Genomic DNA, 18,041 nt, shown 5'->3' on the forward strand with positions numbered 1-18,041 from the left:
AAATACAAATCTAATCCTTTGACCAAATCCTAGGGTTGAGGATAGTTTGACCTCTATGCCCTACCTGCCCAAATAAATACACCTACAACATCCAAATCACATAGTTGTGACAACTAGGACATAAACAACCCTTATTAAATTCACTTAAACACTAATTTGCTTACTTGGTAGGTTGATATCGCTTTGTTGTAGCCTTTATTCAGTCCTTTATCACATTCAACATCTTTTTTTTACTATGGAAGCCTCCACAACAAGCCTTGATTTGCCTAACCAGGCCTCCCTTTGCCCTATCAGGCTTATGGCTTGTCTTCTTGGGTCTATGGCTTCCTCCCTAGGCTTAAGGCCCCTTCTTGTGGCCCTGCAGCCTACAAACCTATGGCCTTATATTAGCTACAACCTCCATTGGCTCTTAACTCAACCACAAAACTCAACCTCTTCCCGTGCTTGGTTGCAGTCTCTTTTGGCTTACCAAAACACATAAAACTTAATATCTTAGTTTTCCTTTTCTCCTGAGGTTTCCTTCCTTCCTTAGGTCTGTAGTTACGTCGCTTTTGTCTCCTCCACAAGAAGACTAATCCTTGTGCTTCTTGTCTTAAGCCTCTCCATTGGCTTGTTTAATTATACTTGTCCTTAGGTCACCTTAGGAAGCCCTTATGTCCTTCAAGAAACCTACAACTCAACCTTTACATTAAATTAGAATATTAAATTCTCTTTTTTGGGTTCCAAGCCCACTCCTTTGGGTCCAAAACCCCAAACTCAGGTGCAAATACCACATAGTCACTTTGTGGGTGTTCCTCTCTCACAAGCCTAGCACCAAGGGCATGTGAAAGTACCTCCTAATGCTACCAAATTTCAACATTGAAAGCATGTCAGCCAACTTCTTTGTGCTACCCTTCTTGTACTTGATCACTAAATGAAACTATTGTATAAACCCCACCCTCTTGTAATGCTCGGCCTATTGTAGCTTACTTTGGGCTTTTAGTACTATAGTGGTTAGTGATGTATGTGGATTATTGTCTCCTTTCACATCAGATAATGCTTCCACTTCTTCATACCTTGGGTTGAGAAGTGTAGCAAGAAAGGCTCAATTTTACTTAGCCTTGGTCAAATCAAGTAAATTCAAAATTTCCACATCAACGGACAACTTGGAGGCAGTTAACTGGGGTAACATGGATCATGTCACTCAGTTAGCTCGGTAAACCCAAGTTAGTGGGATTGGGGTTTAGTTTGCATGTATTGATTGCTAATTTGTAACAATCCAGTTCAGTTATTTCTAGTTGTACTCAATTAAACTATTTCCAACAGTTAATAGAAATAGTTGGAGATCATTTATGCAGTGGAACAACAGTCTAACTCAGAGATCATCTAGTTTAATGATTAATCAACCAAAAATAACTCATGCATGCAAGGAATTCGAATTTCTCATTTGCAGTGGAGATTCTAAGGTAGTGTAACGTTAGTTGTAGACTAGTCTTGAGTGTACAAGCATTGCATGCAATCAATTATAAATCCTTGGGAATTGCGCAATCAATTTTGGAGGAAATTCCTAAATAATAGGGGCCAATTTCCTCAGGATTTGTGCAAGGAAATAGGAGCTCAAGTAGGGGAAGAAATTGACTAAGTTTGGGTTAAATATTTTCATTGAGTAGAGAGAATAGATATTCATTTGCAAGTTGAGCTCAGAGCGAGCAAGTAATTGTAGTACATTCTCTATTCATTTGATTAATGAAAACATGCTTAAGGGTTTTTACCAGTTGGTTTCCCCTAGATAAATCTATGTACTTGTGTATGTGATTGATGCATGTTTGTGAATGTTGTTCTAAATTGTGAATTAATTTCCGTAGAGCAGTAGAGTAGAATCTTTGAGCAGTTGCAATTCTATCACCATATTTCTACATGGTATCAGAGTAGGATTCACATTAGAACAAGAATTTCTAAGTTGTTCCTCATGAGGTCTGGATTTGCAACTTCAGTGTAGCAGGATTTATTTCAGAGTTGGGAGAATGGCCTTCAATGGACTGAGATTAGAGTATGCCTTGGAAGGAAACTCAAATTTCAATTTCCTAGAAGGATCACATGGAGGTAGTGTTTGATGACATTGGATTGATGGAATATGTCAAGACACACATTCCAAAACCAGGATTAGTTGATTTCTCACAACCTATCCCAATAGAAGAAAGATGTAGCCAAGGCGAGGAGAATAATCCTGGAGGGACTGAGAGACGAAATTGTCTCAAATCTCCATGGGAAAGAAACTCCTTTCGCATTGTGGAAGCCGTTGATTGAGCTATTCGAGAATTACAGTGACCATAGAATGTTAGCCCTAAAAGACAAACTTCGAAACATTAAGATGTATAAGAATGATACTATTCCACAATATCTCACCAGATTTACACAAGTTGGGGATGAGCTTGGAGGGGTTGGTGTGGATGTTGCAAAAGATGACCTAGTGAGCCTAAATCTTCTAGTCCTTCCCAAAAGTTGCCATGGATACAATGACTTGGTGAACGGGAGGGAGAAAATTCCAAATTGGGAACACTTATGGTCCGATTTGGTACAAGAAGAAATCAGGTGAAACATCATAGATGGAAGTTCATCCAAGGGAGAGGCTGAAGAAAAATTTGCATTGGTTGGGAAGGGAAAGAAGGGCAAAGGGAATCAATCTCAAACCAAACCAGAACCCAACCAAGGGGGAAAGAATAAATACTTGTCCAAAATAAAATGCTTCAAATTTCATGAATTTGGGCACTATGCTACAAAGTGTCCACACAAAAAATCTAGCAAGAAGAACTCAAGAGGAGTCACACATGAAGCATTGGCTTCACAGTTCGAGCTAGACTTCACCCTGAATGCATGCATGACCAACACTATGATGGGGAGTGTATGGTACTTGGACCCAGGTGCCTCATTCCACATGACAAGGTGTAGAGGGTTTTTTAGTGACCTAGAGGAGAAAGATTTCCATATGCATATTGAGCTTAGGGACGACAGAAGGTACTATGCTACCAGGATTGGTACAATAACCTTTAAGAGGGAGTCAAGATCCCCTCTTCACCTCAAAGATGTCATGTTTGTACCAGGCCTGAAGAAGAACCTCATCTCTATAACAGTTTTGGAAGACCGTGGCTATGATGTTATTTTTAGTAAAGGGAAATCCTTTTTGAGACACATAACTACTGGGTAGGAGAAGCAGATAGAGGTTCGTGTGAAGAACCTATATAAACTTAGCGTGGAATATTGTGTTACATTAAGCAGTAAGGCAGAGAAAGTGCAGAGCCGAGACATTGGTATACTTTGGCACAAAAAAATTGGTCATTTTCACCATGGTGCCCTTAAAATTATGCAGCAAATAACCACTAGCCTCCCTAAAGGATCTCTTGATCAGTAGGATGTCTGTAAGGGTTGTACCTTGGGGAATTATGTAAAATCCACATTCTATGATCGAGACAGCAAATCAAATGCAGTCTTGGAGGGAGTCTACTCTGATGTTTGTGGACCCTTCTCGACATCCTCCACTACCAGACATAAGTACTATGTTATTTTTATTGATGATTTCTCAAGAAAGTGTTGGATCTTCTTCATGTAGAAGAAAGATGAGACATTATCAAAATTTGTAGAATTCAAGGCACTAGTTAAGAAATAGATCGACAAGAAAGTGAAGGCTCTGAGGAGAAACAATGGAGGTTAGCATGTTTCAAATGACTTCAAGTAATTTTGTTCCAAAGAAGGAATTCAAAGAGAACTGACGGCTCCCTACAACCCACAGTAGAATGGGGTAGCTGAGAGGAAGAATCAGATCATTGTGGGAATTATGAGAGCTATGCTACATGACCAAGGTCTGCCACTGCATTTGTGGGCAGATGCATGTAACACAACAATCTACTTGCAGAACTGGAGTCCCCATTAGATTCTTGGTATGATTACACCGGAGGAGGCTTTCTCAGGGAGAAAGTCGAATGTGTCTTGTTTCATAATTTTTGGAACCTCTATTTACCGCCATGTCTCCATAGATTCGAGGAAGAAACTTGAGCTGACAGCAGAGTTAGGAATTTTTGTTGGTTACACTGAAACTCCACACAACTACCAAGTGTACTTACCTTCCCTCAGAATGACAGTTGTGCGAAGGGATGTAAAATTTGATGAAGAGAAAGAAATATATGCTCTCTTGAGAGGGAGTTTCAAATCTCACCAGAAGAGGAGCTTTTAGCTCCAAAGGAGTAGCCTCAAGAACTTGTGGAGCAGCCACAAATGGAGGAGCAGAGAGGAGGCACAGTGGAGACATCTACTCAAGAAAAACCATCCGTAGAAGGTAGAAAAAGGACTAGGGAAGTTGATATATTGGTGCAGGATGCGAGGGAGAATGTGGGAGCTCCTTCATATTTTCACAAGAAAAGGAGGTCACCTGACATGGATCTAATCACTAAGCTTGTAGATACCGAACCATCTTCTTTTTAGGAAGCAGTCGAGAAACTAGTTTGGGTTGATGCAATGGTGGAATAATACAAATCCATCATGAATAATAGTGTTTGGGAAGTGGTCCCAAGACCGACAGATAATAGAGAAGTATAAGGCTAGCTTTATGGCCAAAGGATTCTCTCAAGTTGAGGGAATTGACTATGAGGAAACCTTTGCTCCTGTAGCAAGGTATTCATCCATTAGATCAATTCTTGCACTGGTTGTAAATATTTGGTGGAAGATCCACCAGATGGATGTAAAAACAACATTTCTCAATGGTGTTATTGAGGAGGAAGTGTACGTAGAGCAACTAGAAGGTTTTGAGACATTTTATTAGAAGTCTCGTGTGTGCAGACTCGGGAGAGCATTGTACGATCTTAAACATGCACCCCGAGCTTGGTACACTCAGATTGATAGTTATCTCATTGGATTGGGCTTCACCAAAAGTGAAGCGGATGCAAACCTCTATCATATTTTGGTAGAAGGTAAATTTCTTATCATTGTTTTATATGTTGATGATTTAATATTGACAGGTGATGAGAAACTGATCAACTCTTGTAAGGAGGACCTTGCAAGGGAATTTGAGATGAAAGACATGGGTCTCATGCACTACTTCCTCAGGCTGGAAGTATGGAAAGGTGATGGGGAATTGTTTGTGTCTCAAGGAAAGTATGTCATCGAGATACTACAGAGATTTTGCATGGAGAGTTGTAAGGCCACGGAGACACCTTTAGTGAACAATTGGAGGAAGGAGAATGCCACTTCAAGTGAAGAGGTTGATGTTACCATTTACTGACAGCTAGTGGGTTCACTAATGTATATTGTGAAAACACGATCAGATATGTGCTATGCAGTTAAACAACTAAGCCAAGCTATATGGAGAGTTGTAAGGCCATGGAGACACCTCTAGAGAACAATTGGAGGAAGGAGAATGCCACTTCAGGTGAAGAGTGATGTTACCATTTACTGATAGCTAGTGGGTTCACTGATGTATATTGTGAAAACATGACCAGATATGTGCTATGCAATTAAACAACTAAGGCAAGCTATGGTTAGGCTGACCAAATTGTATTGGAAGGCAACTAAGCATGTTTTACAATACCTCAGAGGAACTACCTAGTATGGATTATGGTACAGACAAATAGAGGGAGTGAAGTTGTATGGCTTCACAAATGTAGATTGGGTAGGGAGTCCATTCAACCGAAAGAGTAGATCAAGTGGAATTTTCAGTGTTGGTTTGACAACAATTTCCTAATACAATAGGAAGTTGCGGTATGTGGTGCTAAGCGTAACAGAAGCTGAATACATGCTACAAGTCAAGCAACATGTGAGGTGATATGGATGAGAAAGATACTTGTGGGACTGTTTGGTCAGGAGATAGATCCAACTGTGATCTATTGTGATAATAAGAGTTGCATTAATCTCTCTAAGAATTTGGTATTTCATGATCAATCCAAGCATATAGATATCTAGTATTATAATTTATGAGACTGTGTGCAGAGGAGGATAATGTTGCTATAATACATTTTGATAGAGGAATAATATGCTCACATCTTGACAAAGGCTTTGTCAAGAGGGAAGTTTGAATTCCACAAGTGCAGGATAGGGGTGGTTGAAAATCCCTTTCTTTCTAAGAGGGAGTATTGAGAAGTGTAGCAAGTGTGGAGTAATGAAGAAGGTATGTTTTATTGATTATTTTGTCATATTTTCTTTAAAAACTCATAATCCCTTTGCATCACGAACTAGGTAAATAAGAAGAAATTATGAAAAAATCGATGAGATTTGTATCTAACGCAGAATAACTAATAATCGCCATTTTCTTATGCAGAAAAAGGGGAAAACGAAAGATTGTCGTCCCAAGGAAAAAGACAGGGCAAAATTAACTGCTGCCCCTGTGGCAGGAAACCATATGTAGACAAGGCAATCCAAACTGAAGCGTATCAACCAAGGAAAGGAAAAGGAGATATCGAATCGGCGCAAGAGAACAAAGGGATAACTAGAATTAACAGTTTGGCGAATCCCTCAGGATCCTTTGATCCTGAGGGATCACAATCTTAACTATTTTTGCATCATTGATATCTCCGCTCGGCTGTTATAAAAAGGGGCAACACTGCTAGCCCAGGGGACGGGTTATTGTTACTTTTATGTAATTTCTCTTTGTACTTAAAACTTTGATCATCGACTCTCGTTGAGAAGTGATCCACTGTAACTTTGTTTGAATGCTTTAATATAAATCTGGTTATTGTTCCTTCTTTGATCCTGGAATAATCTCAAGTGGTGTATCCCTGGAGGCTAACGGCCCGGCCCTGGTGGAACACTTGCTCTTGTACCATTATCTTTAATTCGTGCGTGGTTTTCGTTATCAGCTTTGATTGGTAATCTGGTGTGTTTTGTTATTTTACATTACAACTCTGTTATATTTGCAATATCGTTTCTGTAACAGGAATGTCATATTGTTTATTCTGACTTTATAACGCATTGTTGTTCCTTTAAATTATTGATGTAACATTACTGTTCTTTACAGAATGTTATTGCTGTTCAATTACAGAGCAACCAGGCTGTAATATTCTTAAGTTGGTATTACTGTATTCATCTATGGTTTATACTTAATTACGATTGTTGTTCAATTGACATTGTTGTTCCATTACGAATTGCGATCGTTATCCGTTATAACTGAGATTAATACTTGTGGTATCAAAGTCAGATTATTGTTTCTCTCAATATCAAGGTGTGTTGTGTGTGTTATTTATTTCGGTTTACTGTACATTCACAATTACCTTTAAGCGCTGTTCTATATTTCATTGCTAATTGGTTGCCGTTCTATTTCCATTTGTTGTCCAATTTGTTCTTAGAGTAAGGATTGCTCTCTGATTTCTGTAGGATGCGATTGCTGCACTTATTCCTGTAGATTAAAGTGTCGTTGTTTATAAGAATCAGTTGTTGCTACATTTTCTAGTTGCTGTTACATTTTCTAGTTGCTATTCCATTTCCTAGTTGCTGTTCCATTTCCTATTGTCTGCATTGCCATTGCGTTGAATGATATGAAACTGTAGTGAGCATTGACATTCGTTGTCTAGTTCCCAGGTTGATGATCTATTCCTTGATTGTCTTCAGTTACATCAGTTTATAGAGGGATGAGTTATTGTTACTGTACCCTTGACTTATAATTTACTTAGTCTTCTGAATGCATGATTGAAGTCTTAAAGTGCTTTGCTGTAAGTAGATTTTCTTTTAAGCATCCGTTTACTCTTGTATTTTCTTGAGCACTATACTACTAGCATTACTCTAACAAATGACTGCCTCAAACTGAGTACACTCTTTGAGATAACAAATTGTTCCTGGATTGACAAGTTAATGTGAGGTAATTAGAGGTGAAAAAGACCCTTTTTACGGCTCGACATTTTGGCGATGTTGCCGGGGAAGAGTGTAGCCATTTGTTTCTTTTCCAAAGTAGTGTAAGAACATGTTCGGAAAGAACTGGGTTTTAAAAATGAAAGGTAAGAACCTACGTGTGGAGTATGTAATAGCTCTGCTCCCCTGCCCGCTTTCCTACAACTTTGTTGCTATTTCATTGGGTAGAACTTAGCAGTTGATTTGAGTGCATGACTAAGCAAAAAAAGCCTGAAAAGAATCCCAAACCTCTACCCAAGCCCGATAAAGCTAAGGGGCTGGTGACCCTTGGCCAATCGACCTTTATAGATGAAATCCTTAAAAAAGCAGAATCTCAACCTTTAGTAGGACCTAGAAAAGTTGCTTCTAGACAACCTACTAGTTCCCTTCAGGCCACAGGATCACCATCTGTAGCCTTTGCTGAGGTGCACAATCAAACCGAAGAGCAAGATTTTCAAGAAATTGAAAATTCTAGCCCAAAATCATTGCAAGAAGGGAACCTTAGCAATCTTTGTGAAGGAAGAGGAGAAACAGGAGAAACTGAAGAACCAAAATCTCCTCTTGGGGTAATACAACCATTAAGTAGCCCAGATAAGGGAAGTGCTGCAAAAATCATTTATAACGAAGTTGAAGAAATTCAAGAACCTGAACCCTCCTAGACATTAGACACTCTCATCATCCCAGATAAAGGAAGTGCTGTTAAGGCCATTCCCATTAGAGCCATTCCCCCTCGACAACCTAGGAATACCCTCCTAGACATCCCAGAAGGTTATTGGCATATATTTGACCAAATGGCCCAGAACCAACCAAACACCCAAACCTCTACACTGCAATATCCCATTGTGGATACTGCAACTAATGCACCTATGAAAGCAATTCCTCTCCAGCATATCCCTACATTCCATGGCCTTACATCAGAAGATCCGAATGCATTTTTATTCAAATTTGATGTGCTGTGTAGAGGATATGACTATACCACTGATCCCCAGAAACTGAAATTATTTCCTTCTACATTAAAAGGGGATGCTCTAAGATGGTTTATGGGATTGGGGGGTGGTGTTATAAATAACTGGGACCAAATGAAAGAGTCTTTTCTAAAAAAATATCAGGACTATTGCAGGTCTAGAGAGTTAAAAGATGAAATATTTCAGATGGTAGATAGACCAAATGAAACATTAGAAGAATATGTAGAGCGTTTCCAATACAATATTCAAAGATCTCCCTATGCATCATTACCCTTACCTGATAATGTATTAAAAACAACATTAATTAGGGGAATGAAGGAACAATGGATTGAAACACTAAACATTATGGGGAAAGGAGATATTTATCAGGAAAATTTTGCTGACATTATTGATTTATGTATCAGGAGCTCGAGAGGCAGCACAAGACTAAAACTAGCAGAACATGATCGGTTTACAAGAGATAACAGAACTTTGACAGAAGGAGTAACTCGTGCAAAAATTGGAAATTTATTAGAAAATTTTAAAACTGACATATTGGGGACACTGACAACACAACTTGATATTATGCAGGCCAAACAAAAGCAAGCAGAAGCAGAACAGAATTTGGCAATCTTCTGTCCCAGATGCAGAAAGAAACACAACCATAAGGAGTGTCCATTAGATGCAGTCCAAGTTTGTGCCATTTGTACAAAAGACCACTCCACAGAGAGCTGCGCCTCACTTCCTGGATTGAAAGAAGTATACAAGGAAGCAGAAGAAGAATGAGAACTAGTGTATCTACTCAATCAGTGCTGTCAATGGCAGCCATGACAATCAGGTATGTTTTCAGACCCAGCTTCTTCTTTTCAGCCTCCACAATATCATGCTCAACAATATAATACAATGTGGCAAAATCAACCTCCCTTCCCGAATTGGTCACAACAATCATTTCCTTCATCATCTCCATGGCCAAATCAAGTAAGCCAACCTAGTTGGCCAAATTTTCCATATGCCCCACCATATTGGAAAAATAATTCATATCCAGCACAATGGACCCCTCCTACCTCACAGAGTCAAGCCTAGCAGACAAACTGGCAAAGACCGATGAATCAGCCAGTAGGAACCATCTCGCTCCCTCAACCTACACTGCCAGCATTACAACAAAACCCCCAGTCTAATTTAAGACCGCAACTCCCAGCCCAACCCAACCCTAATCCGAATAATAGACCGGTCCAATCTATTCAAATAGTGGAAACACCAGAGATAGGAACCGATCTAAGGGAGTGTAATGATCTTCAATTAAGATCTGGGCGTATCATTGAAACAGAGGGAGATAAAACAGCTCAAGTTGAAAATCAATTACCTATGGAACAACCGCCACAAGAAGAGGAAGTGACCAGACAACAAATTCATAATCCAGCAACCACATCCTCTCCTCCATTCCCAGAACGCCTAATTATACCTCGACCTATACAATACTCTGATTTTGACATTCTGGGAGAACTACAAAACTTGTACATAAAAATCCCACTCCTCCAAGCCATTCAAGACATTCCGATATATGCAAAGACTATCAAAGAATTATGTATAAAGAAACCAAGGAGGAAAATAACAAGCAACCCAAAAGTCCAAGTAGTTGGCACTCTATCCGATTTATTATCAGGGAAAGAAACACCCGTTAAATATGAAGACCCAGGAAATCCAATAGTAACCGTACAAATCAATGGAAAAACCTTCTCAAATGCCTTAGTTGATCTAGGAGCTGCAATTAATATCTTAACAACCACCACTTGTCAAAAACTAGGCATTACATTAGTAGAACCAACCTCCACTTTATTATAATTAGCTGACTGATCTGTGGTTCGGCCAGAAGGCACACTACATGATGTCATGGTATTCGTTGACTCCTGGGAGTATCTGGCCGATTTTCTGATAATAAACCCCAAAAACCGACTTGATGGACATCCGTTGATTTTAGGCAGACCTTGGCTTGCAACTACCGATGCTTATATTGGCTGCCGACAAGGCAGTATGACCATAGCTAGGGGGAAAATATCAAGAATCTAGCTTTATATCCCCCAGCACAGCCAAGTGTCACAATAATAAAAACTAACAAGCATCCTGTATCATACCTTATCGAAAATATTAGATCTCCATTAACCATAGAAGAGGCCCTCAATTTCAAAGACCAAACAGAAGATGATGCCATTAACAATTTTATTAGCCAAACTGAAACCAGATCCCGCATACAATGTCACATGATAGAAGCAACATTTGATAATGAATTAGAAGAAGATCCTCTTAAAGATACGCACAATCAAACAATACCTACTACCTCTGTCTCAAATAGTAAAATTGTAGAAATTGACCCAGGAAAGACTTTAAACATTAATGCCAACCTGACTCCTGAACAAGAAGAAAAGCTCATCCAACTTCTGAGGAAATACAAAGAAGCATTTGCATGGGACTAGCCTGATATGAAAGGAATTGATCCCTAGTTATGTACACACCACATTTACATAGAAAAAGATGTGAGACCTGTTCGCCAACCACAAAGGAGACTTAATCCTCACCTAAAAGACATTGTAAAAGCTGAACTTCAAAAACTTTTAGATGTGAACTTCATCTACCCTATCTCCGATAGTAAATGGGTCTCTCCACTTGTCGTGGTACCAAAGAAGAATGGGAAGTGGAGAATTTATGTAGATTATAGGGAACTAATAAAGCAACAAAAAAAGACCACTTTCCCCTTCCATTCATTGACCAAGTATTAGACACTCCGGCAGGAAAGAAATACTTTTCTTTCTTAGATGGCTTCAGTGGATACAATCAGATTCAGATTGCCCCTGAAGACCAAGACAAACCCACTTTTACTTGTCGTTGGGGAACATTTTCCTATAGAGTCTTACCTTTTGGCTTATGTAATTCTCCTGCCACATTTCAAAGGGCTATCCTCAACATCTTTTCAGATTTAATAAATGAAGGACTCGAAGTATACATGGATGATTTTACACCATACAGAGACAATTTTGATCCAGCATTGGACACACTGGAAAAAGTTCTCCAGCGCTGCATTGCCACTAGGCTCTGTTTGAGCCATGAAAAATGTTATATGATGATGGCTGAAGGATCTATTCTAGGCCATTATATCTCAGCAGTTGGCATACAGGTAGACCCAGCCAAAATTCAAATAATTTTACTAATTCTCACTCCCACCACTTAAACAGAGGTACGCAATTTTCTTGGATTTTCTGGTTACTATAGAAGATTTATAAAACATTTTTCGTTTATTGTTGCACCTCTATATGCATTGACAGGTAATGTTGACTTTCTTTGGACAGAAAAATGTGACCGTGCTTTCCAGGATCTGAAGAGGCTTGTGTCAACAGCCCCAGTCCTTAGAGGACCAAATTGGGACCTGCCATTTCAAATTTCATCAGATGCCTCAGATACAGCTATTGGAGCAGTCCTTGGGCAGGAAGAAGATAAAAAACCATATGCAATTTATTATATTAGCAAGAATTTATCCCCTGCTGAATTGAATTATATCGTTACTGAAAAGGAATTTCTAGCTGTAATACATGCTGTCAATAAGTTTAGGCATTACATTACTGGATATCCTATTATTTTGTATACAGATCACTCTGCCATAAAGTATTTAGCAAATAAACCGATCACAAATGGTAGAATAACCAGATGGCTGATTTTATTGCAGGAATTTGATATCACAATCAAAGACCGCCCTGGAAAAGAAAACCTTGTAGCTGAATTTCTCTCACGGATGCCCAAACCGGTGGATGTAGCAGCAGTGGAAGATCAATTTTCAGATGATCATCTGTTCGCTGTCACTATTAAAACATTTATTTATGTATTCATATATTTATGCCCTTTTCACCCTCTCAAACAATCTCTCCACTTAATATTATTTCAAATATTATTGCTAGACTTTCTGCCTGTCTTGTCTTCCTTCAGCCTAAGGCAGATTTAGGCTCTAACAGTTCCTTTTCCAAAAGAACGCCATTTGCGTTTTTTTTGTTGTTCCTTTTCCAAAGGAACAACACTTTTGGTTTTTGCTGTTCCATTTCCAAAGGAACAACACTTTTGGTTTTTGCTGTTCCTTTTCCAAAGGAGCGGCACTTTCATTTTTTTGCTGTTCCTTTTCCAAAGGAACAACACTTTTGGTTTTTGTTGTTCCTTTTCCAAAGGAATGGCATTTGCTTCTTTTTTTTGATGTTCCTTTTCCAAAGGAACAACACTTTTGGTTTTTGCTGTTCCTTTTCCAAAGTAACAACACTTTTGGTTTATGCTATTCCTTTTCCAAAGGAACGACATTGGTGTTTTTGCTGTTCCTTTTCTAAAGGAACAACAATTTAGGTTTTTGTTGTTCCTTTTCCAAAGGAATGGCACTTTCGTTTTTTTGCTGTTCCTTTTCCAAAGGAACAATAATTTTGGTTTTTGTTGTTCCTTTTCCAAAGGAATGGCACTTTCGTTTTTTTGCTGTTCCTTTTCCAAAGGAACAACACTTTTGGTTTTTACTGTTCCTTTTCCAAAAAAACAGCGCTTTTGGTTTTTGCTGTTCCTTTTTCAAAGGAAAAACACTTGCATTTTTTTTGTTGTTCCTTCTCCAAAGGAACGATAATGGCATTTTCTGCTGTTCCTTTTCCAAAGGAACAACACTTGTACTTTTTTCTCTTCCTTCTTGAAATAACAACATTCTCATATTCCTTTTAATGATGCTTGTTCTCCTTGCTGTTCCAATTAAAGGACAGCTGCCGTTCTTCTCAAAATATGATAATTTCGAGTCTTCCTGGAGCACAGCTATACACTTATGCAATGGATATGTTAGTGTCAGTCTTTTCAGCCTTCCTACAGTGATCAAATGTGCTCTTACAAAGTGATTTTGAAGTGTCAAGGTCAAATTTTGTCATTTCAGTGAGTCTTCAAGCAAAATTTGGTCACTAGGCATTAGGTCTAGGGTTTGCCCAAATGTCAGTCCATGTCACCATTCAGCTGAGTTTATCATCATTCGTAGGGTTTTCATTATCATGTCAGTGTCTAATGAGTCATTTCACACCTTGTCCATGCTTCAGTTGCCACCCAGGCAAGGTCATTTCCCTCTCCTAGGCTTTTGAAGGCAATTTCTCTTGGATGGTCAAATCACCGACAAAACTTGTTTCCTGATGTTCATACACCTTCCCCTATCCTTAAAATACCTTATCAAACACTTCCCATCCCTTAGATCCGCCAAATTCCTCATTTTTGCGCAAACCCTAGTTTCTAGCTACAACCTGGCAATTTTCTAGGTTTGGCCTGTGTTTTGCTCTTTTGGACCCCTTCCCCTCACTCAATTTCTGAGATTCCACTTTCCCCTGCTTCCTAACATCCCTCCCCACTCCCAAAAATTTCCCCAAGAATTTAGAAGCCCTCTATCCCCTTCATTTCGCTCCATTTCGACAAAATCCCTTGTTTCACACATCAGGACAAGTTTCACTCAAAAGCTGTTTCTGAGCAATCAAAGATGAATTTTGCAAACCTGAGAGAGGTTTTTGTCCAAAACATGCCAAGGAAGAAAAACCTCTTTCACTTTTTACACAGGTGTCATGGTTTGAGAGAAATGTCAAAAATACCGGCGAGAACGAAGGTGCTCCAAGGACGGTTGGCCAAAGCACAAAAACGAAGGAAAATGCCCGATCCACTCCAAACTTTGGCCAAAGCCTCTTTGACTGAGCATGGTACTTGATTGGGGACTCCCAGCCCAAATTTCAAGAAATTTGGAGAAAATTTTGTCATTTGTGAATTTTTTGTGCAATTTACAGGTTTTGGCCATTGGAGTGGTCTCACCCCGCGCGCGACCACTCGTGGGGACAGCTCAGAACGGGGAAAACTTTGCATTTTTGGAAAGGGCATGCAAAAACTAGAATTACCTATACTTGGGGTCAACTTGATTTTGAGATTTGGGCCTCCAAAAGCTCAAAATACATCAAAATTTTGACTTTCTGCCCACTTTTTGAGTTGCAGAAAGTGACCTTGGGAGAATTGACTTTTGAGGGGTCAAATCAACTCCAAATCCAGAAATTCCACTTGGGATGGAAAGTAGACACACAGAGCTTTCCAATGAGCCATCTTGCACTTGATTTGGACAACTGGAACGCACTCAAAAAGTGCTGCAAAGGGGCGCGACCACTCGAGCAGGGGGCGCGACCACTCGAGCTAAAATTGCCAGTTTTGACTTTTCAGGCCTGCAAACTTTGTTTTTTACCTTGGTTGATCATTTGTACTTGTAAATGATAGATGTATGGATAATTTTCATGGCACATTGATAGATTTAATCTCTCTTAACCCTTCTAGAAGCTTCCTTGATGTAAATAGTGAATATTTAATGCATGGATGAGTTAGCTAAGTTTTAGAGGCAAGTTGTTTTGACTGCCTATTATCTAGTGCTAAGTTTAGAATTAGTTCAAACTGCTCCTAGGAAGCTGAGCTCGACCCCTAGAGGTGGGGAAAGGAGTTAGATGGTCTATATTATGCCTTCTCTTGCTCATTTTCATGGTTGGACTCTTGTGGGAGAAGCATTATTGTATATTGTACATCTATTACTGCAATTTAAGGAAAAGGAAGGCCAGGGTTTTGCAGACATCATTGTGGATTCTTGTGGATTGTTGTGTTGATGGTGTGTTCTCTACATGTTATTGTAAGTGTGTTTATGTGTTCCATCTCTTTCTTTGCTGCTAATTGAACAGATGAAGTGATAAAGTTTGAATTCATGCATGCCATGCTCAGCTTTTAATTTTGTTCAATATCTATGTTTTCCACTGTCTAAAGAGGATTCAAAGTTGTTGTTTGCCCTCTTTAGCTCCTCTTCTATCATTTCTGATCATCCATCTCAGATTAAGGCATCAGCACAAGTTCCTACCTTGCCCCAAAGACCCCCCTGCAAAAACTGAGCCCAATCCCCGCACCCTGAATTGCACTCCCTCCAATTGCCACCAAAAACCCCAAAAACTTTAAATTAACCCTCCTTATCAGTTTACTAGCCTAATATCTTTGATCCTAATTGGTCATCTCGCTCCATTGAAAATCTACCGAGTTTGACCGGAGAGAGCCTTCTCATACCCCGTAGGGCTAGCTACGAGGTGAAATGGTTTGATGTTGCCTTGAAGGCTTACCTTCCTCAGCCTAGGGTGAAATCTCAAGCGCTAACAGGATACAAAACTAGAGCATACTGAAATCAATAAATCATATGAAAATCACTATTTTTACAAGAAATTGCCTTGAATTGATAAGAGGAAAGAGGAAAGGACACAACTATCCATCACTTTTGCTGTCATTATCCCACTAATACTGATATGATTGCTTATCTTTATCATGGTGGTTCTTTTTTAAAAAATTCCCATAAACGTTTTTCATCATTATTAAGGAATAAGAACAAAGGGTATATTTTTCTATTGAGATGTTAAGACTTCTTCCACCATTCCTACTCTTAAGGAGTGCTGAACCACCCTTTGTGTATACATAGGAAAGTACTTTATAAAAAAAAAAGAAAAAAAAAAGAAAGAGAAAAATGATTATATAACTTATGGGTTGTCAAATGCAGGATAGGGGGTCTCATCAAGAGCCAACCTACCATGATCATAAGGAAGAAAGTGAAGTGGCATTCCCACTATGGCCACCACACCATGGATATGATCCAAGAGGCACATTAGAAAAAATAAAGAGTCCTTGGAACATGAGGTCTCATCACGAGCCAGCCTGCCCACCTTTCACTCCTTCCTGGTGAATGGCATTATGATTTAACTGGTTATGAAGCCAGCATAATGGCCTCCATTTTGACATTGTACAACACTTCCTAAGCATACACAAAGGATCATGGTTCCATGGGTGAAATAAACAACTATGTCAAGGTTATGGACACCTGTCAGCAGCAGAGCTCTGTTAATGGTATTGAAGTCACATTCTTTATACACCAATAGTAATCATTAACACCCTTCTTTGTCTTATACCTTTGTAATATGTCACATAAGATTATGTATATCATTTCCCCGAACCATTAAACACATGAAAATCTATTACAGCCAATCATGACAGAAAAAGTTGATAATGACTGCATCGGACTTTTTGTGCACGTCAGTTGTCCTATCCTCCCAGCCTCGCATCATATCATAGCATTCTCTTATTTGTTAAGCGATCCTACTATATACCTCAATTTCGGCAATCTGCTCCTTTTGTAAAACATGGAATTTCGGCATACGTTGTTCCTTTATGACTTTGTACTATGGCAGATCGACACGCTGCTCCCTCATTTGACGGCCGAGGGTGGCCTATCACATTGCAGGGGGGAGGCAGGTGACCTCATAATTTACTGGTATACGTGTCAGGATATTATTCGGAAAACGGTTTACTTGGAAATAGCAAGGCTCAACGGTATATTGTTTTTAATATGCATTTCTTGCTATTCCTAAGCCATTTCCGTATTATGCTCTGTAGCAATTAGTAAGTTACCCAGGATTTGAACGAGCCCTGTTGTTGCGTTAGTTCCTCTGTATTTCTAACAGTCTGAACAGCCTGCTGTTCCATTGCCGTCTCTACGTTTTTACAGTGAGTTAAAGCATGGAAGGAAGATCAATTCGTAGAGAACCACAGGTATTGACAATTTCTGATGCTGCATGGGAAATCCTGGCAAGGGCAGGATGGCTAGTTTATCTTAATCGTTTACAGGAATCCAACGAGACCATAGCAATAGAATTCTTGCAGAACTTGCAAGAATATCACTCCATAGTAAGAGGGAGACACATAGCAGTCACCGATGACATAATTGCAGAGGTCTCGGGACTGCCAGCCACTGGACCTGTGTGGACTCTAAAGAAGGAGAGACTGCGTAAGATCATGAAGATCTTCCAAGATGAAGGCCAGAACCTGACAGTCAGAGGAAAGGGAGTCCTACCAGCAGCATTGGGCGAGCCGTGGGCAGAATTGGCGAAGATCATCCAGAGCTACATCACCTGTGAAGGTAGGAAAGATGTGGTAAGACCACGACACCTTAAACTCTTAGTTGTATTAAAGGAGAAATGCTATGTGAACTTACCTGCAGTTTTAAATTCATTACTTCATGATGTCACCCGAAGTATGAGGAAGTCACAACATGTAGAATCGGTAGTAAGTCACCATGGGATGATATGGCTAATAGTTAACCATAGTCTTGCTCAACAACAGAGCAGCTGGGAAGAGCTAATTGCCATGAAAGAAGGGGGACTG

This window comes from Pinus tabuliformis, chromosome 3_2, assembly GCF_031772625.1.
Source record: "Pinus tabuliformis cultivar Carrire ecotype Pingquan chromosome 3_2, CPIR1, whole genome shotgun sequence".
Taxonomy (NCBI): domain Eukaryota; kingdom Viridiplantae; phylum Streptophyta; class Pinopsida; order Pinales; family Pinaceae; genus Pinus; species Pinus tabuliformis.